At 42.5% G+C, this 22,012-nt stretch overlaps 1 protein-coding gene across 1 annotated transcript in view; it reads right to left on the reverse strand.

The window, feature by feature from the left end:
- FHL2 (four and a half LIM domains 2) overlaps nucleotides 1–11,731 on the reverse strand; it is a 41,690-nt gene extending 29,959 nt beyond the window's left edge. Inside the window, exon 1 of the mRNA XM_030462953.1 lies at nucleotides 11,665–11,731. The gene's annotated coding sequence lies outside the window, so the exon portion shown is untranslated. The remainder of the gene's footprint in view (nucleotides 1–11,664) is intronic.
- Between the last annotated feature and the right edge of the window lie 10,281 nt (nucleotides 11,732–22,012).

Below are 22,012 nucleotides of genomic sequence, written 5' to 3' on the forward strand. Positions count from 1 at the left end.
GAAACTACAGATACCTTTCAGCAACTCATTAAAACCACTGTAATGAAGGCAGATAGGAAACCTAACGTGACGTGAAAGTCTGTCTGCTTTGGGCTAATGCAAAACTTCTTTTATTTCTGGGAGGGCGTTTAGCCTAAGTCAATGTGAAAAGCTCAGTAGTTTAGAAACTCCAATCTAATCTGGGAAAAATTGTTTCCATGTTTGCTTTCTTAATGTATTTCAATACTTTTCACATACTATCTTAAACAATTTTTTTCATTGAATTTAGAGAAAGGTGCCATGGCTCAGTAGCAGTGTTTGGTTTTGTATGGAAAAGTTAGCTTCAGAAAGATATGTGATAAGATCAATGATACTGACAAATTCAAGGGTGTTTCTGTGATAGCATCCTCTGAGATGTAGATCAAAGCAGTTTAGACCATTATAATCAGTTTGGACAAAACGTCCATTCAGTTTTCAAATTTAGTCAGGACCTCCTTTTCTATCCAGTTATCCCCGGTTTCATTCAGAGAAACTTATCTCCCCAAAAAGATGTCTCAAAATGGATGTGGCAGTGAGGCACTGATCAACATGTGGTCTGCCAGCTTTCACCTAATTCCTGCTATGCCCCTTTCTCCATGGATTAGTGAGATGTAGGAATGGTTTGCATTGGATGACCCAGGCAGAAAGACAGCTACATCCATGTTGCTGCTGCTTCCTTGTCTCAGCTGGGCAGAAAAACAACTCTTGACACTGATGAGTGTTGGAGGATGAATTGAGGAGATCACAGGGGAGGACAGCAGTCGTGCTCGAGGTAGGAGCAGATGGAACACCAGAAGAAGCTTCAAGGAGCAAGCCAGAGTTTCAAGGAGCTGGTTATCTACTAAAGAAACCCCCCCTTGCTGTTAGTTAATGTTTCAATAGCTTGGAAAATTGAGGCTCCATGTTACAGGACTGACAGATCCTTCATTGGACAAGCATCATCAGAAGAAGAATCATCTCAGGTCCTCAAAGATTAGAAGCAGCCATAAAAGTCATTGAAAGATAAAGGCAGCCCACCAAATAATTCCCCAAGCAGCAAGGGGCTGTACTGTGGGGGACCCCGGAAAGGCCTCACCAGGCTACTGACCAAGTGAAGAAGAAAACCTGAAGAGTTGTAATGAAGCAAGTGGAAAGCAAAAATTCTTTTTGAATATGGACTCCTCCTTCCCTACTTTCTCTACTATTCTTTTTCCTTCTTTTCCTTGACTAGGTTATAGGTTAGATGGTGCCTTTATTTTCAAGGAAAGTAGAGTGAAACATTTCAATCTTCACCATCCTCACACCCCTTTGAACTCTAAGCATTCCCTAAACTCCTCAGCTCCATAGCTTGTTCATCTCTAACCATTGATAGAGAGCTTGGTGTCATGTCTTTGGAAGTGCTTTGGGATCCAGAGGCGAGCCCTGAAAACAGGTCAGTGGTCTTTAGGAAAGATTACTCTAAATTATGAGATGGCAGGGATATATGAGGAGGAGCTGCTATTTCTTTCCTTTCCTCTGGATTCAGTTTGATTGCCATGTGGAGCCCTGAGTATGACAGATGGGAAGAGGCTTTTGGGTTTCCTATCCCTGTAGGTGGAACCTGGGATGTCAAATTACTGCAGAGTTTGCAGTAATTGCTGGTCTTCTGAACTGGCAAATGCTACTCATTAATTTAGGACTTATTAATTTCAATATAATCATGATTTATTGTTCCCTGTTTCAGGCACACAAAACAAGCATGCTGTGATTGTTCCAAGAACCTCATCACCGCGTTTCTGATGGCACAAGAGGCATGCAATCTATACAAAATAGCTCACATACCTAGTATTCCCTGTGGTGTTCCCAGCATGCTGGAGTGTTTTTAGGCAAAGGCACCTTTCCAGAATCCTCCTCCTCCCACCACCTCTCTGCTCATGGCTTCTTCTCCAAAACCTTACTTCATTGGGAAGAATTTCCTTCAGCTCCCCTGAACTCTTTTTCTGCCTGCATGCCTGACATCTTTTATGACCCTCTAGGAACAGCCAGCAGCAACGTTTGTAACTCCCATTTCCCCTCATCAGCCAGACCAAGGCCCTGAGATCTCCTCAGCAGAAGAAGGTTTGTAAAATGAGTAGCTGATGGATGAAGCTGAAGAATTTAATTAATTCACACCCAAGGCAGGAGTGACAGAATCTATCTTGTTCCTGGCCAATCTTTGTCTAATCTGCCATTAAGGATTAATGTTAGAACTCCACAGTGTCCAAAGTCAAATGAGCATAAGTTTAGTCAGTTCAACACAGCTGTAAAAAGGCAGAAAGAAAGAAAAAATACATTTGGACTAGAGTCTGTCACTGGTGTCTGTAAAGGACGGCCAGTGGGATTTGTAGGTATTCAGATCAAGCCATAGCAATCTGAGAACTGTTGAACAGAAAGGTTCCTTGACCTCATTGGTCCTGCTCTTGGGGACTAAGAAGCATCTTGGGAAGAAAGTGAGACTTGCCTGTAATGATATTTCTTCATAATACTCTCCCATCCTCCAGTATCTTTTGGCTTAGGGATTTCTCAACCTGGAGGCAGTATCCATACTAAGTATTACTTCCATGCAATTTCACAATTCACTCTTGATACCTTGAAAGGAAATTCACCATCTCCAGTAACACATAGCTCTCCTCTGTGTTGCTGGAGAACCATCTTCTTGTGTTCCTTTTGAACATATTATCCACTAGTTTCACCTGATGCCTCCTAGGTCCTACATTTGGAGAGATAATGAGTAACTGATCTTTATCCACATGCTACAGGCTGTTCATGTCTTTGTCAATCTTTATCACATCTCTCCTCAGCCATCTCTCTCCAAGGCTGGAAATTCCCAGCCTACCTAGTCATAGAAATGTAGAAATGTAGAATAATAGAATCATCATGGTTGGAAAGGACCTTCAAGATAATCGAGTTCAGCCATCAGTCCTACACCACCTTAACCACTAAATCATCTCCCGAAGCACCACATCTACCTGTTTTTTTTAATACCTCCAGGGATGGTAACTCTACCATCTCCTTGAGCAATTGGTTCCAATGCCTCACCACTTTTCCAGCAAAGACATTTTTCCTAATATCTAATCTGAACCTCCCCTGGTGCAACTTGAACCCATTACCTCTTGTCCTACCATGAGTCACTGGGGAGAAGAGGCCAACGCCAACCTCACTACAACCTCCTTTCAGGTAGTTGTAAAGGGCACAACTCTTCACCCCCCTCTTCCCCAGGATGAACAGCCTCAGCTCCTTCAGCCTGTCCTCATAAGACCTGTTCTCCAGACATCTCATTAGCCCAATTGCCCTTCTCTGCACCCTCTCCAGCACTTTGATGTCCTTCCGTCCTTGATGTCACTCTGTATGAAAGCTATTCCTTGTGTTTTATCATCCATCCCCAAACTTTGACCACTATGACAATTTACTTTTTCAGATGAAAAAACAGCTAGAACTTTACCATTCAATTTTTTATTTATCATTTTTTTAAAAACCTATATAACTTCTAAGCTTCCCCCTTAGGTGATCATTTTAGAACCATTACTTTGTTACTAAAGTCACATTTTTCCCCATGTGCAGTGCTTTATGCTTATCCACATGCAGTTTCAGATGTTGCTCCAGTGCCCACTCAGGCTATTGCCTAAGATCCTTCTGATTCTCAGTCTTAGAATTTCCACTAATGATCTCTTATCAGTGTAATCTCTAAGAACTGCCTGTTTATCTTTCAACAGATTTTATGCAACACAGGCAAAGATCTTCCCTCTTACCTTGTGGCTGCTTATGCATTTTTAAGGGTGTTTGATGAAGGCCCTTGTTGAATACATGGAAAAGCAAAAAGTAAGCAGATGCTGCCCAAGATCTCCTTGCTAGCATCTTCTTGCTAGCTTGCAGGAACCTAATGACTTTGTAGAGCATGACTTCCCTTTACAAAGCTGTATTGGATTTATCCAAGTGTATCATATTTATCCAGCTTCTCTACCCTGCATAGTAATTTCTATTAAATTTGTCAAACTTACCAAGCCTTAATTACCCCAGTTTCTCATGGAAGTCTTTAAAGAGGCTGGCACCATACGAGCCACTTTCAGGTATTCAGTTCTAAGCCTGTTTTAAAGAAGGCCATGAATCATTATTATTTCAGACAATTTAACCTTGAGTCCCTTTAGATCTCTTGGGTGAACACCATGTGGTTCTAACCTTTTTTTGCATATTATTTTTTTTTTATTATTTCCTCCATGCCTCTGCTACAGATGCTTTAGTGTGAAATAGAACCTCTGATGATCCCCATAAGGAAGTGTTCTCCTGCAGGAAGCTGTCCAAGTGCCTCATAGTGAACACAGGTGAAAAAAACCCAATGAACCAACCAACCGAACAAAAAAAAACTCCCCAAAACTCCAGTTTTTTAATATTACAGCCATCTCTTCCCTGAAGACTTTTTTTGTATGCTTGCTATCTATTGGTGTTGTTATTTCCCAAACATTTCAACTTTCAAAAGATGTTTACCCTTACAAATCACACGCCACATTACTTCAGACTCCCAAGATTTTGATGTAAGTAGAAATAGTCACCCTCTCTGTCTGAATATGATTTGGAACATTCTGTTTTGCAGGGATATCCTTCTGTATGGCAACAGTTATTTTTCTGCTCAACCACTGTTTGTATACACTACAGATAAACTGAGAGGGTCTGAGACATAGGCTCAGACATACATTACGATTGCAAATGTGGGCTTAGATGGTTCACTTTGAAGTAGAATCCTTGCTGTTGATCCTCTTAGGCCTGTGCTTACTTTGAACTGTATAAGTGCTCAGGACCTTTAAATAATAGGATTAAAGCAATCATTTAGTTGCTGATGTGAATTTCATCTCTAATACTTCACATAGAGCTGAAAAAAATATATTATTCATTGTTAGCCTGATAGATATATGTATTGTGTTTGTCCCTGCCAAGTTTATATTCACATGGCTGTCTAGTGAAGCTGCTGTCTTAATGTGAATGAAATTCAAATGTTGTGAGTATAATGAAATAAAGGCTTTTAACAACGGCTTGCCTTGAAGATAATGTGTCTCATGCTGGAAGACAAGTACTTTTTTTGAGTCATTTAGAGAGGAGTCAAAAATCAAATTATGAAGCAGCACCAGTCATTTCACCCCTGATAGCTAACCATAAAGTCTAACAAGTCCTTGTTGGGTTGCTACAGTATAAATGCTTTACACAACTGAGCGCTGACTACCCAGCTGCCTGCTCCCCAAAATGCACACAGTCCACAGTGACTCTGGCTCTTCTGTATATTCAGATGGGTTTCCAGGAATCCAGACCCCTCATTTGCAAGGAAGAGTACCTAACACTTGAATGTTCAGAAACATAAAATGCAGGGAAGGGGCTGGCTTGAATCCTTTGCTGCTTGTAGTTCTGTGGTCCCTTGGTTTCCAGATCTGGTGGAGCATGGATATAAGATCCTTGAAAGAGAGGGCTTTGGTAGTTGGTTTTTAAGTATGTGCTGGGGTACTCAACAGCACCCAACATTTGCAACTACTCTCTTCCTCTCTTCTGTCTGCCTAAAGATTTTCTTAAGCCAAACAATATGTCTTTTTATAGTGCACAACACACTGTGTTCATGTAATCAATTCTATATATTTAAACCTTCTGCTTAGTCATCAGTATTCCACAGCAACAAATAACTGTATCCCAAGACAATAATCGTACTAATAAATCTACATCCTCCTTAGATTATGAATCTGCAAGTTACTGAACTGCAAGACTTAAGTAAGATGACACTACAAATAACACCACAGCTGAATTTAAGGTTGTGGTCTACAAAGAAATGTGAATATTATTACCACTGAAGCTCAGAAATGCTTTGCAGGCAATCTTGGAGTCCCCTCACTGTTCTGCTCCCATCCAGAGGGGCCTTAGCAAGCTTGAGAAATGAGTCAGTGTCAGTTGCATGAGGCTCAACAAGTCCAAGTGCAAGGTCCTACATTTGGGTCAGACCAACCTATTACAAGATAGGTACAGAGTGGGTTGAGAGTAGGATTTGCAGGTGTTGATTGTTGAGAAGCTCAACATGGGCCAGCAGTGCACTCATGCAGCTCAGGAGGCCAAACATATCCTAGGATGCATAAGAGGAGCATGGCCAGCAGATCAAGAGAGGTGACTGTCCCCCTTTACTCTGCAGTTGTGAGACCTCACCTTGAGTACTGCATACAGTCTGATATCCTCACCATAGGAAAGACACATTTTTGGAACAAGTCCAGAGGAAGGCCACAAAGATGATCCAGGGGCTGGAGCACCTCTGCTACGAGGAGATGCTGAAAGATCTGGGATTTTTCAGCCTGAAGAAGAAAAGACTCTGAGAGGACCTTATAGCTGCCTTCCAATACCTGAAGGCAACCTACAGAAAAGCTGGAGAGAGGCTTTTCGTAAGAGTGTCCAGTGACAGGGGGAAATGGATTTAAACTGAAGGAGAATAGGTTTAGACTGGGTATTAGGAAGAAGTTCTTCAGTACGAGGGTGGTGAGACTCTGGAACAGATTGCCCAGAGAAGTTGTGGATTCCCCCTTCCTGGAAGTATTCAAGGCCAGGTTGGATGAGCAACCTTGTCTAGATGAGAAGCATCTCTGCCCATGACAGAGAGGTTGGAGTAGAAGATCTCTAAGGTCCCTTCCAACCAAAGCTACTCTATGATTCTATGATTCTTCAGGAAGTCACAGAGCAGAACCTTTCTAACTGAATTTGATGAGATGAAGGGTGAAAATTAATGACCTTGATATCAGCCCTGACAGCAAGTTCCCATTTATAATGGGCTATTTATAATGATTTAATATTTTCCCATTAACTTCTTCCAGTCCTGGGTCACTGCAGCCCTGAAACTTCCAGTCCTCGCTGTATTTCAGCACTTGAATCTGCCCTGAGATCTGTCCCTTACTTCTCTTTCCAGAACTGGGAAAAAGTGCCACTTTTCTCCCCTAGTAGGATGTTGAGAGAAGGAATACTTGACAATATGAAAAGCAGGCCATGTAAGATGCAATGTGCTTGACCCATGCTCATGAAAATTCCTGAGCTGAGGCTTAGATCTAGAAGTTGTAAACTCCAACAAATAGAATTTATTCTCATAGCTTCCTGTCTTTTATTGTTCTGTAGACGAGTTCCATGCTATACAGCACTGGCACATCTCTCTCTTTGTATTACAGCTGTATCCCAATCCCTCAAGTGTCCCACTGCCTTCTGCACCCAATGCTGGAGACTGTGGGGCCTGTTGCAGTCAATGGATTTCATGCATAGGAAAGTAGGATACTCAGTATTTAAAAAATGAATGGGCTTCTGTGTGGTGGTGTCTGTGGATTGTAGGTGTTTCTGTTTTCTTATGGTAATCTGTAGGCATGCCAGGCTTTGCTTCTCTAGCTGCTGACTACCAAAAAGAAGCTCTAATCAATGTTATCTACTTCCCTCCAACAGAGAGAATGCAAATTTCCAGTGAGACCTTGGTGAAAATCTGCTAAGCTTGACAGGGAATACGTTATTCTAAAAGCCCATTTGTTCTAAAAGCCCATTTGTTTTGTTTATGAAGCGTGTGAAACAGTTTCTGTCCCCACGTCTGTGCCCATTCTACCCTCTAGACAATGTGGTTTGAAAGTGTACTTATCTTCCTTTTTTAAGGAGGGTTTTGCTCCCATTCATTGTGATGTGGAAGTTTCACAGAGGCAGCAGGAAAAAAATGTTATAAAAGAGAACCTGTATAACTGACTTCACAGAAAATGTTACTGAAAATATGAAGTGAAATTTGGGAAAATGATTTTTTTCTTGTTCTTCCAGTTTCACTGCTTCTTGGTGGCACGTGTTAATGGTAGCTAGGGAATCAACCTGCAGCAGAAACATTTTGAGTTTTATGAAGTTGATGGATCCCTTTAAAATCTGTATGGCAGTGCTCATTCCATGTTTCTGTCAGAGCAAGCTGAGCAAAACCTGGCAAAATTGCTCCAGTTGCTTTCAGAAAAATTAGGACTCAGTGTAATACGACCTATGCTTCTCAAAGCTAATCAGCACTAGATGATGAACAGTGTTGAAACAGCCTGAGATTTACCAGCATGACACTGTATTCACTGTGATAGAAAGCCAAAGATAAAATATTGTGGCCAGTAATAATTCATCTCACACAAAAACAACTGAGTCAGGCTGCCAGTGCTCTGCTTGGACAATTCACAGCTACAAAAAAAAAAAAAAAAGGAAAAGTGGTAAGGAGAAATATGAAAATTGATCATTGTTGGTGATACAAATCTACACAAGCTCGGCACTAGTAAAATTACAGGGAAAAGGAGTCAATCTGAGTTTTGCTAAAATTAGTAGAAGTTTCTGTGAAAACTCCCATCAGTTTCTGTGAGCCCTGGATTTCACCCCCAGGTCAGTCTTCACACTCCCTTCTCTCTCTGGTTTTCTTCCACATAAAATGGGCTTTTACATTTTCTCTATCAAAGAAGTGTTTCAATGAGCCTGCCCCCTCCCAGCCTCTTGCCAGCTGTAATCAAAGGTCTGCCTTGTTCTGATGGCTTGCTGTTTAGTAGGGGAAAAGTAAAGTTATTCATCTATTAATCATATTTTCAAATGCTAGGTAAGAACAAAGCATTATTGTTGGAAAGACTGCCCTTAGAATGGGTTTGCTTTGGGAACAGGCTTTTGGTCTTTTTTAGGTTAATTCACTTTCGAATTCAAATCTAGTGAAAAATCACTCCATGTATGTTCCTGCCTTTTTTTAAGATAGAGCTCTCTGGCCAATATATATATATATATATATATATATATATATATTTAAACCAAACCAAACCAAACCACAAACTTAATATTTTGCTGCACATGTTTGGAATGCTGCTTCTGCTTCTTGTTTTTAATATGGAATATTATCAATACATCAGTGGTGATACTTTAACACTAAGCACCCACCCAGAACAATTTTGTTATTTTTATTGTTTTAGCCTGAGGCTTGGATGATAGACAAAGACTCTGAGGGCATGAGAACATTTCTAGTACGGGAGAAGTGAGACTACTCTGTAAAAAAAATATTAGTTTTGTACATGATTTTTTCATTGCACAATTTAGTACAGAGGCACATCAGTTTAGCTTAATAACAAGATCTTGGGGAAAAAAAGAAGCCAAGAGGAGCACCAGGTCTGGCTTCAGTCTAAAGAAGAGGTGGCTCAGGGGAGACCTCATCACTCTCTACAACTCCCTGAAAGGAGGGGGTAGCCAGGGGGGGGTTGGGCTCTTTTGCCAGACGACTTTCAACAAGACAAGAGGACATGTTCTTAAGTTGTGCCAGGGGAAGTTTAGGTTGGACATTAGAAAGAATTTCTTCACGGAGAGGGTGATCAGGCATTGGAATGGGCTGCCCAGGGAAGTAGTGGATTCTCTGTCCCTGGAGATATTTAAAAAGAGACTGGATGTGGCACTCAGTGCCATGGTCTGGTAACTGCAGTGGTAGTCGATCAAGGGTTGGATTTGATGATCTCTGAGGTCCCTTCCAACCCAGTCAATTCTATGATTCTATGATTCAGGCAGCTGCCAGGTCCTGCTAGTGGCCCTCTGAGGGTCAGTGCTGCACTCTCTCCTGGGATGTGCTACCTTTTTTGGGCTCCAGCCACCTTACAAAATTTATCTCAGCAATGTTGGGACCAGAAGGTTGGAGCTCTCTACAGATCTGAACAGGGCAGGACATGGTGTAGGGGTGAGACTCTTAATGCTGGAGAACAGAAGGATGTGCAGAGGCGTTGGCTGTGGTGTCTGAAGATGTTAAGCTTTCCAAGGCATCCGTGCAGGGGCTGTAAGCCTCAAGATAAGATAGGCATGTGTGCAGACAGTTCAGTATTTTACATTCCTTTTTTCTTCTGCTAAAGTTATGTACTGCTCTTCACATGAAAAGTGTAACAAGCTTGTTCCTAACCATGCTGTCTCAACACTGACAGTCGTGGGCCCCCGACAGCTTAAATCTAGACAGCTAGCTCAGCTGGGCAAGACATGTTAACTGAGGACACCCACTGTGGGAGTGGGTCCCCTTCTTATCCAAGGTGAGGATGAAGATGTAAGGACACCCTCAGAGCCTGCATCTCTGCTCACAAACCAAACAGGACCACAGAATGCACCCTGGCACTAAGACTCAGCCAGACGCTCTGGTCAGTTGTAGAGATGCCAGCTAGGACTCCTACCTGGGCATGGCTGGGGAGCCAGTCCCATCCCTAGGACATATTTTAGATGTGGCCACATGGTTTCAGAGGCCAGGAGTGCATAATTGCCTGGGCACAAACCCAGGGCCATATCAACTATGGGAACATTGCTGGGCACATTGCATGAACTGCTATGACAGCCCAAGAGACAGCCCCAGGACCAGGCTCAACTTCTCCATGTCCACTGGCCCAACCATCACCTGGTTTAAGCACCCATCTCTCAGCCAAATTTGGTGGATCTCCAGCATCTCTGGGCTGACAATGAACTTGAAATCTCCATTTAAAGACTGAGCCCAACACCAAACACTGTGAAGTGAGTAGACAGTTCCTACAAACCGTGGGTTTGAGTCAGCTCTAAGGAGTCCAGATACCCAGGGGTGTCAGGGACGCTCCATCCTGCTAAAACCTATGGAGTAGTGCTCAACATTTAAAAAAAAAAAAAAAAAAGCCTTCTTACATTTAATTTCCTAAACAATGGAACAGTAGACAAACTTTAGTGCCAAATATGATAGCTTTAGTTCTCAGGCCAAATCTAATTATTATTTCTTACCTTCACATCATACTTTGTGATGTTTTGATGAAAGAGCTTTCTGTTACAAAAATGTTTATACTAACGATGTATCTAAACAAATGGACACACATGCAAAAACAATCTTGTTTTTCCAAAGAAGTCCTCTTTTACAGGCTTCATTTGAAAATTAATGCTCTCATGAGGTGAGGTTAAAAGTAATTTAATGTAACAATAGCCTGCATTTGGCAGTTATTGCTAATGCTGTTTTACAGCCTGCTTCTGACAAATTCCTGCTTTGACACACAGTTATGTTTCAGTATTTCACTTTCTTTTCTCTTTCCCTACAGCTGCTGTAACACATAGCAAGTAATTGTTTAAGCATGAAATCAGCAAGCATTGCCTGTAATTTGCCTTTCTTTCTTCCATGCCCATTAGGAAATGGTCTGAAAGTGGGGAAAAAAGTAAAAATGTTCCTTCTGTCCTCTGTTTTTTTTAAACACCACTATCTATTCATTTTCCATATATTCACTATAAAGAAGAAAATGCTGATGGAGAAGCAAAAAAACCCCACCAAACCTAATCAAAAGCTTTCTGCCTGAAGTCATTCAGTTTGCTATTCAAACTGGGAAAGGGTCTATAGTTAGACATGGTTGTGTTGCTTGAGAACATGAAAACACGATAGCATATTATTAGTGCAGAAACTACAGAGCAGCTGTTAGTTAGCACCTGGTTCCAAACACCAGACTAGAACTACAAAGAGAGACAATCTGTGTGAGCCCTGGCAGAAAAAAGGGAACAAATTTCTAAAAATCCAGTCTTCCTGTTGGAAAGCAATGCTTCTCTCATGGTGTCTACGCAGAGCCCTGAGAAATTGTTGCAACAGGAAGGTGAAAAGGACAAAAGGGTCCAAAGGACAGTGAAAACCAAAATAAGTCACTGTCTTACCTTGTTGCAGCTTGGTGCTGCCTCTGCTCGTGTGTCTGTGAACAAGAGAGGATGGGGACAGACTCTCTGCTTTTTTGGATTGCTCACACGATCTGTTTAGTAATTAGACAGTTTGGTATTCATGCTTTGGATGAGCTATTAATATAGCTATTAATATAGTATCTCCAAAGTACCAGCCACCCACAGGAGATAAGGACCTCAGCACCTCTCTGCAGCCTTTTAAGGCATCACAGATAGAATGACATGATGAGGCCTCTGGTGGAAAGGGCTGCCACGCTCCTGAAACAGCCCCAGCCTTGCCCTCTGCTCCTTTTGGGAGCTCCTGTTCTTAACTACTCTCACCTCCTGCAGGGAGGTCCTGCCAGGGACCCTGCAGATATTTTGGCTGAGTTATGAGCAACTCTAATTTCCCAGCTGGATTATCTGTCAGGGTTCTGGGACTGACAGAAACACGCCGGGAAATGCCGACTGCTCTGCAGGTGTAACAAAGTCCAATTCCTATTTGTCCATCTGTCTGTCTGTTCCTCTCAGTGTGCAGCCTTGTGTCCTGCCTCGTTTTATCCCAGCACTACCTCATGGAGGGGTATCAGTGTTACCATTTCACAGCAAAGCAGCACAGCAACTTAAATGAATAGCCCAAGGTCCCCAAACAAATCCTCACGGACAGCAGGATCCTAACTAAGGAGCAACCTCTCTGCTCAGGTCCCTCTTTCCTGCTGCAGCACAGGTGTGAAGGAGACACTCCTATGTGGAAGGAACTAGAGATTAGATGTGGAAAAAAACTCTTCTAACAGCTCCTGTGGGCAGTGTTTTGCTGGTTCTGTAGGAGAACTTGCCCCAGCAAGGCTCAGTGCAGAGGCGAGCTTACAACCTCTCCATCTCCTTGTCAGTGCTGGGCTCAGCTCTGCATTTCCATCTACTTCTGCAGAAAAAGCTGCAGTAGAGACACGGTCCTTTATATGAAATAATTTATTTTTGGTTTTGTTTTTTTTTTTTTAAGGGGAGGAAAAAGAAAATCTGTCCTTTAGAAAAGGAGGGAAAGAAATAGCATCAGGCAGCCTGCACATGCAGGCAAATGACTCTCCTTTACACAGCAGCGTATTTCTCTGAAGAAGTACTGTGCTCTTGAACCTGTTGTTCTTCCTCATGTCTGAATCAAGAGCATTTGCTGAAGTATTAGCTTTCTTTACTGGACTTATTTATTACTTCCACAGTGTCCTGAAGAACACCTCATTCCCTTCATCTCCCTCTTCTCTCTCTTCTCTTCAGAGTGCCAGCAGAGCAATAAGAGATAGTGTCACATCCCAGCTTGTCTCTGAAGAGCACATTTGAATAGCAAACATTGGTCAAGCCATGGAGACTGGATACTAAAACAAACCATGTGCCAGGTTTTCTGACATGACAAACTGATTTATGGTTTGACATAGAGCCCAGTCAGATTTTATCCAAACCAATGAGAGGCATCTGGATGGTTCATTCTAACATGAAAAACTCATAACAACACCTCCTCAGCCCCTGCCAAGTGATATGATTTGACAGGAGTCAAGTCTTCTGAAACAAATGAGTTTCAACCATCTCCTTTTGCCCATGCAGAACTGCACAGCTTCCAAGTACTGTGGATGAGGACTGTGACCTCGAGACTTACGTTAGAGAGATAAGAGAAATGTCCCACACTTTTCTGATTAAAATATTGTTCATCCCAGAGCTAGCAGCCTTTTGCCACATGTTCCTTTAGCTACCATGTAAACATCCCTTTCTCATTTCCCAGAACAATAAACAGTTATGAAAATCTGTACAAGCAGCAAAAATGTGGTAGTTAGGACATATGTTTGGACAGCTCTAGAAAGCCTCGACCTTTTCATGTCAGCCAATTTTTTTGTTTGTATGAGTCAAAGGTCCGGGTGACATTGTAGAAACAACCTGGATAAAAGGCATTTGTCCCATCCCCACTCCAGGCAATTCAGGGCACAAATGACATGTTTCATCCCCAAGGTTTAATTCTGATTACAGTGCATGTTCAGATCTGGTGTAAACATCAAGAACTGGGGATCAGCCTGGGGTAAACGTGACCTCCCAGCACACTTCATCTGACTACTTGAGAAGGTGGTTTACATATTGCTTAGCACAAACATTTTCTCTCTGAAAAAAAAGACAAATGTTCTGTAGGTCTGGTTGCCCCACACTGTCCCTCTAAGTGAACTGTCCCACTTTCATTTTGAGTATGGCTGCACTCTCTGATGGGGCTTGCTGGGGGATGGATGGCTCCTTGAAAAAAAGATGCTGTCAGAAGGCTAAAGCATCAGTGAGGAGTCAGACTGCTAGGCCTGATCCTGTGCTTCCCATAGCAGGTAACAGCTGAGATGCTTGTCTGAGACAGGGAGGGGAGGAAGAGATGTTCCTGTGAATTTTGTCAGGTTTCTTAGTTTTATAGAAGCATTGGAATTTAGCCCTTTCAAAAGAGGGTCAGGGGCTCTGTAATCCAAAGCAATGGTGGCACAGTGGGCTCCTTTGCCACCTTCATGGGTCTGTGGAAACCAGAGCCAGCCCTGCTGCTGCCAAGACTAAGGCATGGAGAGGAAGCAAAGAAAGAATTTCAGCCAATTCTCAACTCCAACGTGGTGGGGAGGTAGGAGTGCTAGAAGAGAAGCTTTCAAATCATCGAATCATTTAAGATGGTAAAGATCTCTAAGATCAGTGAATCCAGCTGTGCTTTTGAAATGCAAAGGAAATGCTGCAAGCTTTAAAGCACAGCCCTCTGTGGACACCATAAACAAGGTCAGGTTACCCATTAATTACACTGAGGTTAGAAGTTTTACCACTGATCCCTCACAGTCAGGATTCACCTTGTCATTCTCTGCAAGTCACAGAAGATGCTAGAATCTAGGCATCTTAGAAGGATGTAAATCTTTAGGATAGCTTTAACAAATAAAACCTCACTGAATTGCAGCAGTACTGTTTTTTCTAATGGAAGAGCTCTACTGACAGATGGTCATAGGAATCTGACCTTGCTGTCCTGACATTTGTGTTCATGTTAGGTAGCACAGGGATTAAAACCACATTGGGATGTTGTTGAGCCTATAATCTAATTTGAAGGATTTATAGGGTGGTTCTGTGCATACAATATGGACTGCCAAAGACTTAGCAGCAGAGCCAGAGGGGAAGAAGACTTCTGTGGAGATTTCACTGGTAGTCAATATTTTGCAGACAGTTTACACTCAGGCCCTCACAGTGCAGAAGATGGGATTAGCATTTACCATCACGAACAGGGAATTTGGCAGTGCTAGCAAGCCATCAGCTTGACTATTTCTTCTCAGCTTTCAAAGCCATAGATCACACCAGTACCTTCCAAATAAGACATTTGCACATGAAACCCCAACTCCACACCTGGAGGAAGAACACACAAACACTGCAGGTATGCATCCTTTTGCCAGGAGAAGCACATGGCATCTGGAGCATTGGCACATCTTCAGGCCTTTCCACGCCTGTGAAAATGCCTGCAATAGGCAGTGTTTGGGATCTGGAAGTGGTGGTCTCAGGGATGTCAATGGTCTCCAGGCCTCTGGAGACAGAGGAGCACTTGGAGGACCCTATTCCAAGTTGCTGCTGGGTGGCTGTCCTCATGCCACCACCATGCCTAGGCTCTGGAGTACAGATGAGGTGAAGATGCCTATATATGAAGCAGCAACACATATGTGATTTCCAAGACCTTCATCTCTGCCTGGTTCTCCCCTGCCTTGTATTTTCAGCCAAGGCTCCAAGAAGATGTCATCACTGCAAAGCTACGTGCGGGCTTGAAAGCAGGCTCAGATCCATGACCTCTGTGTTTTCCATGGACACTGCCATCAGCAGGACAACTCACCCACTATTGCCAATGAAAAGCTGGCACCTAGTGTAAGCCAGTTATCTGTGTGCTTTCTTTGGTGGGTGAAGGTTCCTATCTCCTGCTGCTGACTACAGAGGGAGAGGAGGTGGCTCTCACCTGACACCTAACTTCTGGTGATTCTCTCAGCTAAGATGCCCTTGCTCTGTGCAGTGTGCCACAAAAGTGCCTGTCTTGGGCCAGATATAGGTTAGCCTAGAACATTTTCTTACCTCTAGCAACAGCCTGTATTGCATACATGGGAATACATATTCCCCAGAACAATTACCTGAATTCCCACTGATGTTAGTCCAGGGACTTTCTGAAACAGAAGCAAACTAAAATGTAAAAATGACCTTGATGGACTTTTATTTTATTTTATTTTATCTTCTCTTTTTCTTTTTCCTCTTCTTTTCTTTTTCTTTTTCTTTTTCTTTTTCTTTTTCTTTTTCTTTTTCTTTTCTTTTTCTTTTTCTTTTTCTTTTTCTTTTCTTTTTCTTTTTCTTTTTCTTTTTCTTTTTCTTTTTCTTTTTCTTCCTCTTTTTCTTTTCTTTTTCTTTTTCTTTTTCTTCCTCTTTTTCTTCCTCTTTTTCTTCCTCTTTTTCTTTTTCTTTTTCTTCCTCTTTTTCTTCCTCTTTTTCTTTTTCTTCCTCTTTTTCTTTTTCTTTTTCTTCCTCTTTTTCTTCCTCTTTTTCTTCCTCTTTTCCTTCCTCTTTTTCTTTTTCTTTCTCTTTCTCTTTTTCTCTTTCTTTTTCTCTTTCTTTTTTTTTCCCTTTTTTCTTTTTCTTTTTCTTTTTCCTTTTTCTTTTTTTTTTTCTGTCTGTAAATTTCTCCAGCTGATTCTGAACCCAAGCACTCAGGGTATTTGGTCCACTCCATGCCCAGTATCCATATTGCACTCTGCAGGCCCAGGGGTTGGCAGATGCTTAGAGCACAAGTAGGAGCCTTCCCTCCAGGGCAAACAATACCATATTCAGGTAAATGATGTAGATAAGCCTTAGTTTGAAAATTCAGACCAACCTCTAAAACCAGGCTTTGCATGGCAAACCTAAGGAAACTTCTCCTTTCTCCTCCTCTTCATCCCCTGTCCCACTAACACTGAGGGAAATTAATCCAGCCCCCAGTCTGCACTTCTGCCTTTCTGCCTCTACTAAACAGCTCCATATCTCAGGGATTGCTTCACAAATCTTGTGACACAGCACTGACAAGTGCTTCAAGTTGAAGAGAGGACTGGGTGGTGCCTCCTTAGCCAGAGGGAGCTCTGGATATATTTTCAGAGTGCAAACAAGGCTGGAAAAGCAAGAACTGTTCCTTCTTCAGTCATCCATTTCTATGTCCAGCAAGTGTTACAGCTCACAAAAGGCCACTGCTCTTAGCAGCTGGTTTGTGGCCCCACCTCTGCCCTTTCCCATTTTGGCTGAAATACTTGTTCACTGTTTTGTTGCTGCTGTTTCTGGATCATGCTATGACTTCTTTAGTTCAAAAGTAAATCTACCCTCATAATCCATCAAGCTAAGTCCTGATAAAGTGAAGTAGGCTTCACTTAACAACAAGCTGAGCCATAAACTATTGGTAAATTGCAGTGACAAAAGGATCCAAGTGATTGCCTGAATTCAAAGAAGACAGAAGAGGCAATCCCAGAAGCAGTGAATTTCAGTGCCCCAATTCCCATTTGCCACCTGTTTCAATTGATGTCCTTGCCACACTGTACCTAACTCTTTCAGTGAGTATGAGTGCACAGACAAAATAAACTTTCAGGACTCCTTTTAGAAGAGAGGTATTTTTTCATGAGACAGCTGTTAGCTGAGAGAAGAACAGTGCTGTGAATCCAGGAACAAGAGCTGGAAACTGCCACCAGCAAAATTAAGTAATCAAGAGCCCTGCAGTACCAAGGTGCTTGTACAGATAAGGAATTTCAGCCTAAGAAGTTTTATTTTGGCATGAATAAGAGACTAAAGCTGACTATTGTAACAGAAGCTGTAAATTGCCTTAAGCATAGGTGTGTATAGCAGCCCACCCATAATAAATAAAAATAATCCCAGTCCTGGCATTAATTCTTTGTGTGACCTTGGACATGACACATATTCACATTATCAAACCTGGCAAGTGCATGCAAGTTGCACTGAAGGACAGAGGAGCTCCAAGTGCCAAGCACTTAAAAATAAAAAATCAAATTAAGCTCCATAGGGCTCAGGTTTCTCACTTACAGGGGAAACTATGAGAGACACCATTGCTGAGAATGTGATCTGAAAAATACTCTGACATCATAAAAACCTCACAGTCCTTAGAAGACTAAAAATTTCCCAGACCTCCATAATCATTAGACAGATTCTTCTGGCAGGAGAACATTTCCCAGAAAAAAAGCCCCAAGACTGGCTGTGACAGCCCTTTTCTTCTACCTTAGGGTTCATGCTAGGTGAGGGGCACAAGATCTCAAGCAGAGGTGCTCTGGCACACCCAAATTCTGCTGGTTTTATGGACTACATTTTAATCAATAGGCTGTTCTTAGGATGCATTAAGTAGGATGTCAGTCTTCAGACTAGTATGACTCTATACCAAATCTTCAAGGGCACTTCCCAGGACAGTGTAGAGATAGAAATTAGGATAAGGCGGTGGTGATAAATCTAAAATCTCCCACAAAATGTTTAAGCCTTGCATCGTGTCCATGCACTGTGGAATATGGCAGTGCCCTCACTTCTTGTCATTTCTTTGGTGTAAGACTGGTGGCTCAGGTTAACCTGCTGAAGACCATCGTGTGAAGCTGGAAACAAGCCCAACAGTTTTAAAAACCATGTTTATAAAGAGCAGCTGTTCACTTGTATGTAAGGATATATGGTGTATATCCTTACCCTGGAGACATAATCAGCTGCATAGTTGGCAACTCAATCTTTGCTCGTGTTTTGCTGTGTTGCTGGTAAAAGTGCAGTCCAAGGATACCATGTACCTTTCAGGAAATTTAGCACAACGTGAAAAATTTCACAAGAGAGACTGGATTAGCCTGAACGGAGTTGCCAAAATAATGTCAAACCTGAAAGATACCACGTCCCCTTAACCAGATCCTGTGCGTGACTATGATGATTCCCATAATGCTTGCTTTCTCTATTTGTCAAGTCACTGGTTTGCCTCCATTCTCATCCGTAACATAAGAAGTCTTCACCTGATGATATTAATACTTTGTTTCAGTGATGCCATTTGTGAGACCTCACAGTGATTTTGCTGGTGGCTGAAAAAAGCTCTGTGTATTAAACCCAGCATCCTAGCGTTATGGCTGAGTTTGACAGAGAACATGACAATTACTAGGATAGCTCTTTATGCTACAGACCTACTTCTATCATCATCAGAACTGCTCAGTTTTGTCAAAAATAATTAAAAAACAAATAATCAGTTCTATGGCCATGCATTAATTAGAAAGTCTTGACAGACATTTTGAGCCATTAAGTTGTTGGAGTGCAGAAATCAAAACCAAAGCCTGCTGGCCCAAGGAAGTGACAGGTCTTTGCTGTGTGTGTCTCATCAGCTGAGATTAGCTGAATTGTTAGTTACACACTGACCAAAATACACAAACAGCAGTCTGATTTCTGATTGTTGGGAAAAGAACCACAGTGCCTTTCTCATGTGTTAAAAAGATACACTCACATATACTACAACTGGAGGAGAGTGAGATTAGAGTCTTTATCATGCAAAATCTGCATTCTCTTTTTGCACACATCCTGACTATGAATTTGCTGATCTTTATCAAATTGCCACCTGTAAGCCTCATAAAACCATCATCTGATGTAATACTAGACCATTTTAACAGTACCATAATTTTCTTTGCATTTATTCCTGTGTTCCACCATCTCTTTCTCTAGGCTGTTATGGCTGGCGTGCCACATCTCCCCTCCGCTTCCTTTCTGCCCCAGGCTTCTGCAGTGTCAGCAGCATGGTCTGCCAACCTCCCCTCTCCACTCAAACCATGAAACCTGCAAGATAATCCTCTCTGCCTCCTTAGCATCCTTGCCACCTATTCTTTCCCCTCAGGGATTAGCAGGTGTTTCCTCCAAACACCTGTGGTTTTCCCCCCCTTCACCTCCTTCCCCGTATCTGCCCGCTTAAATTTATCTCCCCGTGGCACATTAATCCTCTTTGCTTTCAGCTGACAAATGGTCTCGTGTTATTCCTCATTCATCAAACCCCACACAAGCTCGTGTGTCTGGCACTGTTTTGGCAGGGCAGGCTGGACCAAGGCAAGAGCTGAAGCCATCTGTTGCAGCTGTTGTACAACTTCTCCAGCATCCTGGAGCAGGGGTCTGCCTTGCCAGCAGAAGCCTTGTGGAAAGCAGTTCAAATCAATTAATCACCCAGACACGCAAGGGATGCCCAGCACCACTGATAAGGGCAGCTGCCAAGCGTGGCATCTCTTGGAAAACACTTCTGTAAACAAATGTTCCATTTAATTTTTGGGTGCAAGTATTAAATATCCTGGAGAGCACCCTGACGAGAGGGAGAAGAAAAGTTCACACCTGTCTTTGATCTGTGATTGCACTAAACTTGGCTCCTGCTCAGCAGGCTTCAACACTTCTTTCTATTTTTTAGGAAGAATATGCTCCTCTGCAAGAGCATAGCAAGAAGCTGGCATTTTTCGAAGGCCCTGCACGAGCCACAGGTGTTGGCCTTGGCTTGCAGCTGAGTTTGGGGCTGAAGAGGTTTGATAGCTGCCAGACCTAAAGGAATATAACAAGAAAGGCCTTCTGGCACTGAAAAGTCTAAAGCAAAGAAAGAAAAGTTATTATCTCTGCCATGCATGCTGAAATACTTCTAGTGCATTCAAGTCTGTGTATCATAAAATTCTAAAACAACACCAGATCTTGAACCAGTGGACTCTCTGACTGTGATCCTGCTTGGTGCCTGATCCATCCTTGTGTACAGAGAGGGTTCTTGAGACACCTTTGCCTTCTAGAGATCAATTTTCAAGGAAAACAAATACTGAGTTGCATAGAAATACATTAAGCTCATTGATAGAGTCTAGTAAGTTGAGGGAGGTTATGTCTTTAAAAACAAACAAAAATCTGAGTACTGCAGAACAGGCGTGAAACTCTATGTACTCTACCATCTGGGTACCAAACCAGCAGAGAGGATTCCTCTGCAAAGCCACAGGATGTTGCTTGTTCAGAGCCATGAGAGGGCACTGGTAGGAGTTCCCCTGAGCACTTAACCAGCTCAGCTGCTCTTTCCATTCCCCTGATTTGTGAGCTGAGCTCTATGGCAGACCCCTGAAAAGGGCCTATCCATCAGGCCTCCCACTGCCCCATCAGCAGAAACCACTTACTCCCCAAAATCTACTGCAGCCTTGGTCCAGAGCCAAGGCCAGCATCCTCAGGGCTGCTGTCAGCCCAGGAGGAGCTGCTTCGCAGTCACAGCCATCTGACACCAAACATGACATAAGGTAGCTGCCCAGGCTTTAAAAGAGGATTCCACCACCTCCACTACACATGCTGCAGGGCACTGTGCCTTGAGGAAGGATGAGGAGGAGCTGGAGGGTGTGGTAGGGGAGGTCCAGGGGATCCCAGCAACACACCTCTCAAAGTCCCCTTTCTGGCACAGTTGCTTGAAAGGACTGAACAGAGAAGCTTTTCAAAGTGCATCATCTATTGTTGCTGTGTTGGAGCCTGATTTACATAATTCCTCAGTGTGACTGTGAGTAGCAGAACATTTCTGCTCTTTTTCAGGCATGCTAGCACACTAGCAGATCAAATTCCTCAGCTTTTTCTTGGCAGATTTGAATGCCAAAATCTTACCAAGGACAACTCTCCTGCGTATCGTCAGCCAGGCAGTAGTGCTTGTGCAATGGTGAGATCAGGTTAATGCCAAACAACCTGAGGTCATTCTTGATGGCAGTGGCAGGTATGTCTACAGTCCTTACAAGAGAAGTAAAAACTATCATATGCTTACAGCCAGTGGCCAGGTTTAAAACTTCACAGGTGAGAATGGACACTGGTGTCACATGAGATCTAAACGTAAGGGCTGCTTGATGCAAAGCACTGGATAACATGAATCCTGGATTTGGGAGGACAGATGGAAAATAAAACTGTGTTAATAGGATATAGAGTGTGATAAATGACTTTTGGTTTTTATGTTTTCCAAAAAATCTCTCATCCATACCTTCAAAGGAAGAAAATGCCCTCATGGGATATTGCAGTTGTTTTGTTTATGGCAAGCATATTCATATTATTGTCACCACAAAATAATTTGTTTACCATTAATTCTTGTCTCAATGCAGCCAATATCTATTTAACTATATACATTATCACTTTTTATGTGGTTTTTTTTTACTATGATTGTTAGGTTATGCATATATATGAGCTGGTGTTTTGAATGTATAAAGAAGCAATGCAAGGCTTGAATCCTGCTCTGCCTTGGAGGAGAAACTGTCCTTCAAAGTCAGCATGTCTGAAGGTAAACATCAGGTTCTTGGTATTTTTTTCCTCTCTGGGCAGGAAGAGATCCCAC

Source organism: Calypte anna, chromosome 1 (assembly GCF_003957555.1).
Source record: "Calypte anna isolate BGI_N300 chromosome 1, bCalAnn1_v1.p, whole genome shotgun sequence".
NCBI classification, from domain to species: domain Eukaryota; kingdom Metazoa; phylum Chordata; class Aves; order Apodiformes; family Trochilidae; genus Calypte; species Calypte anna.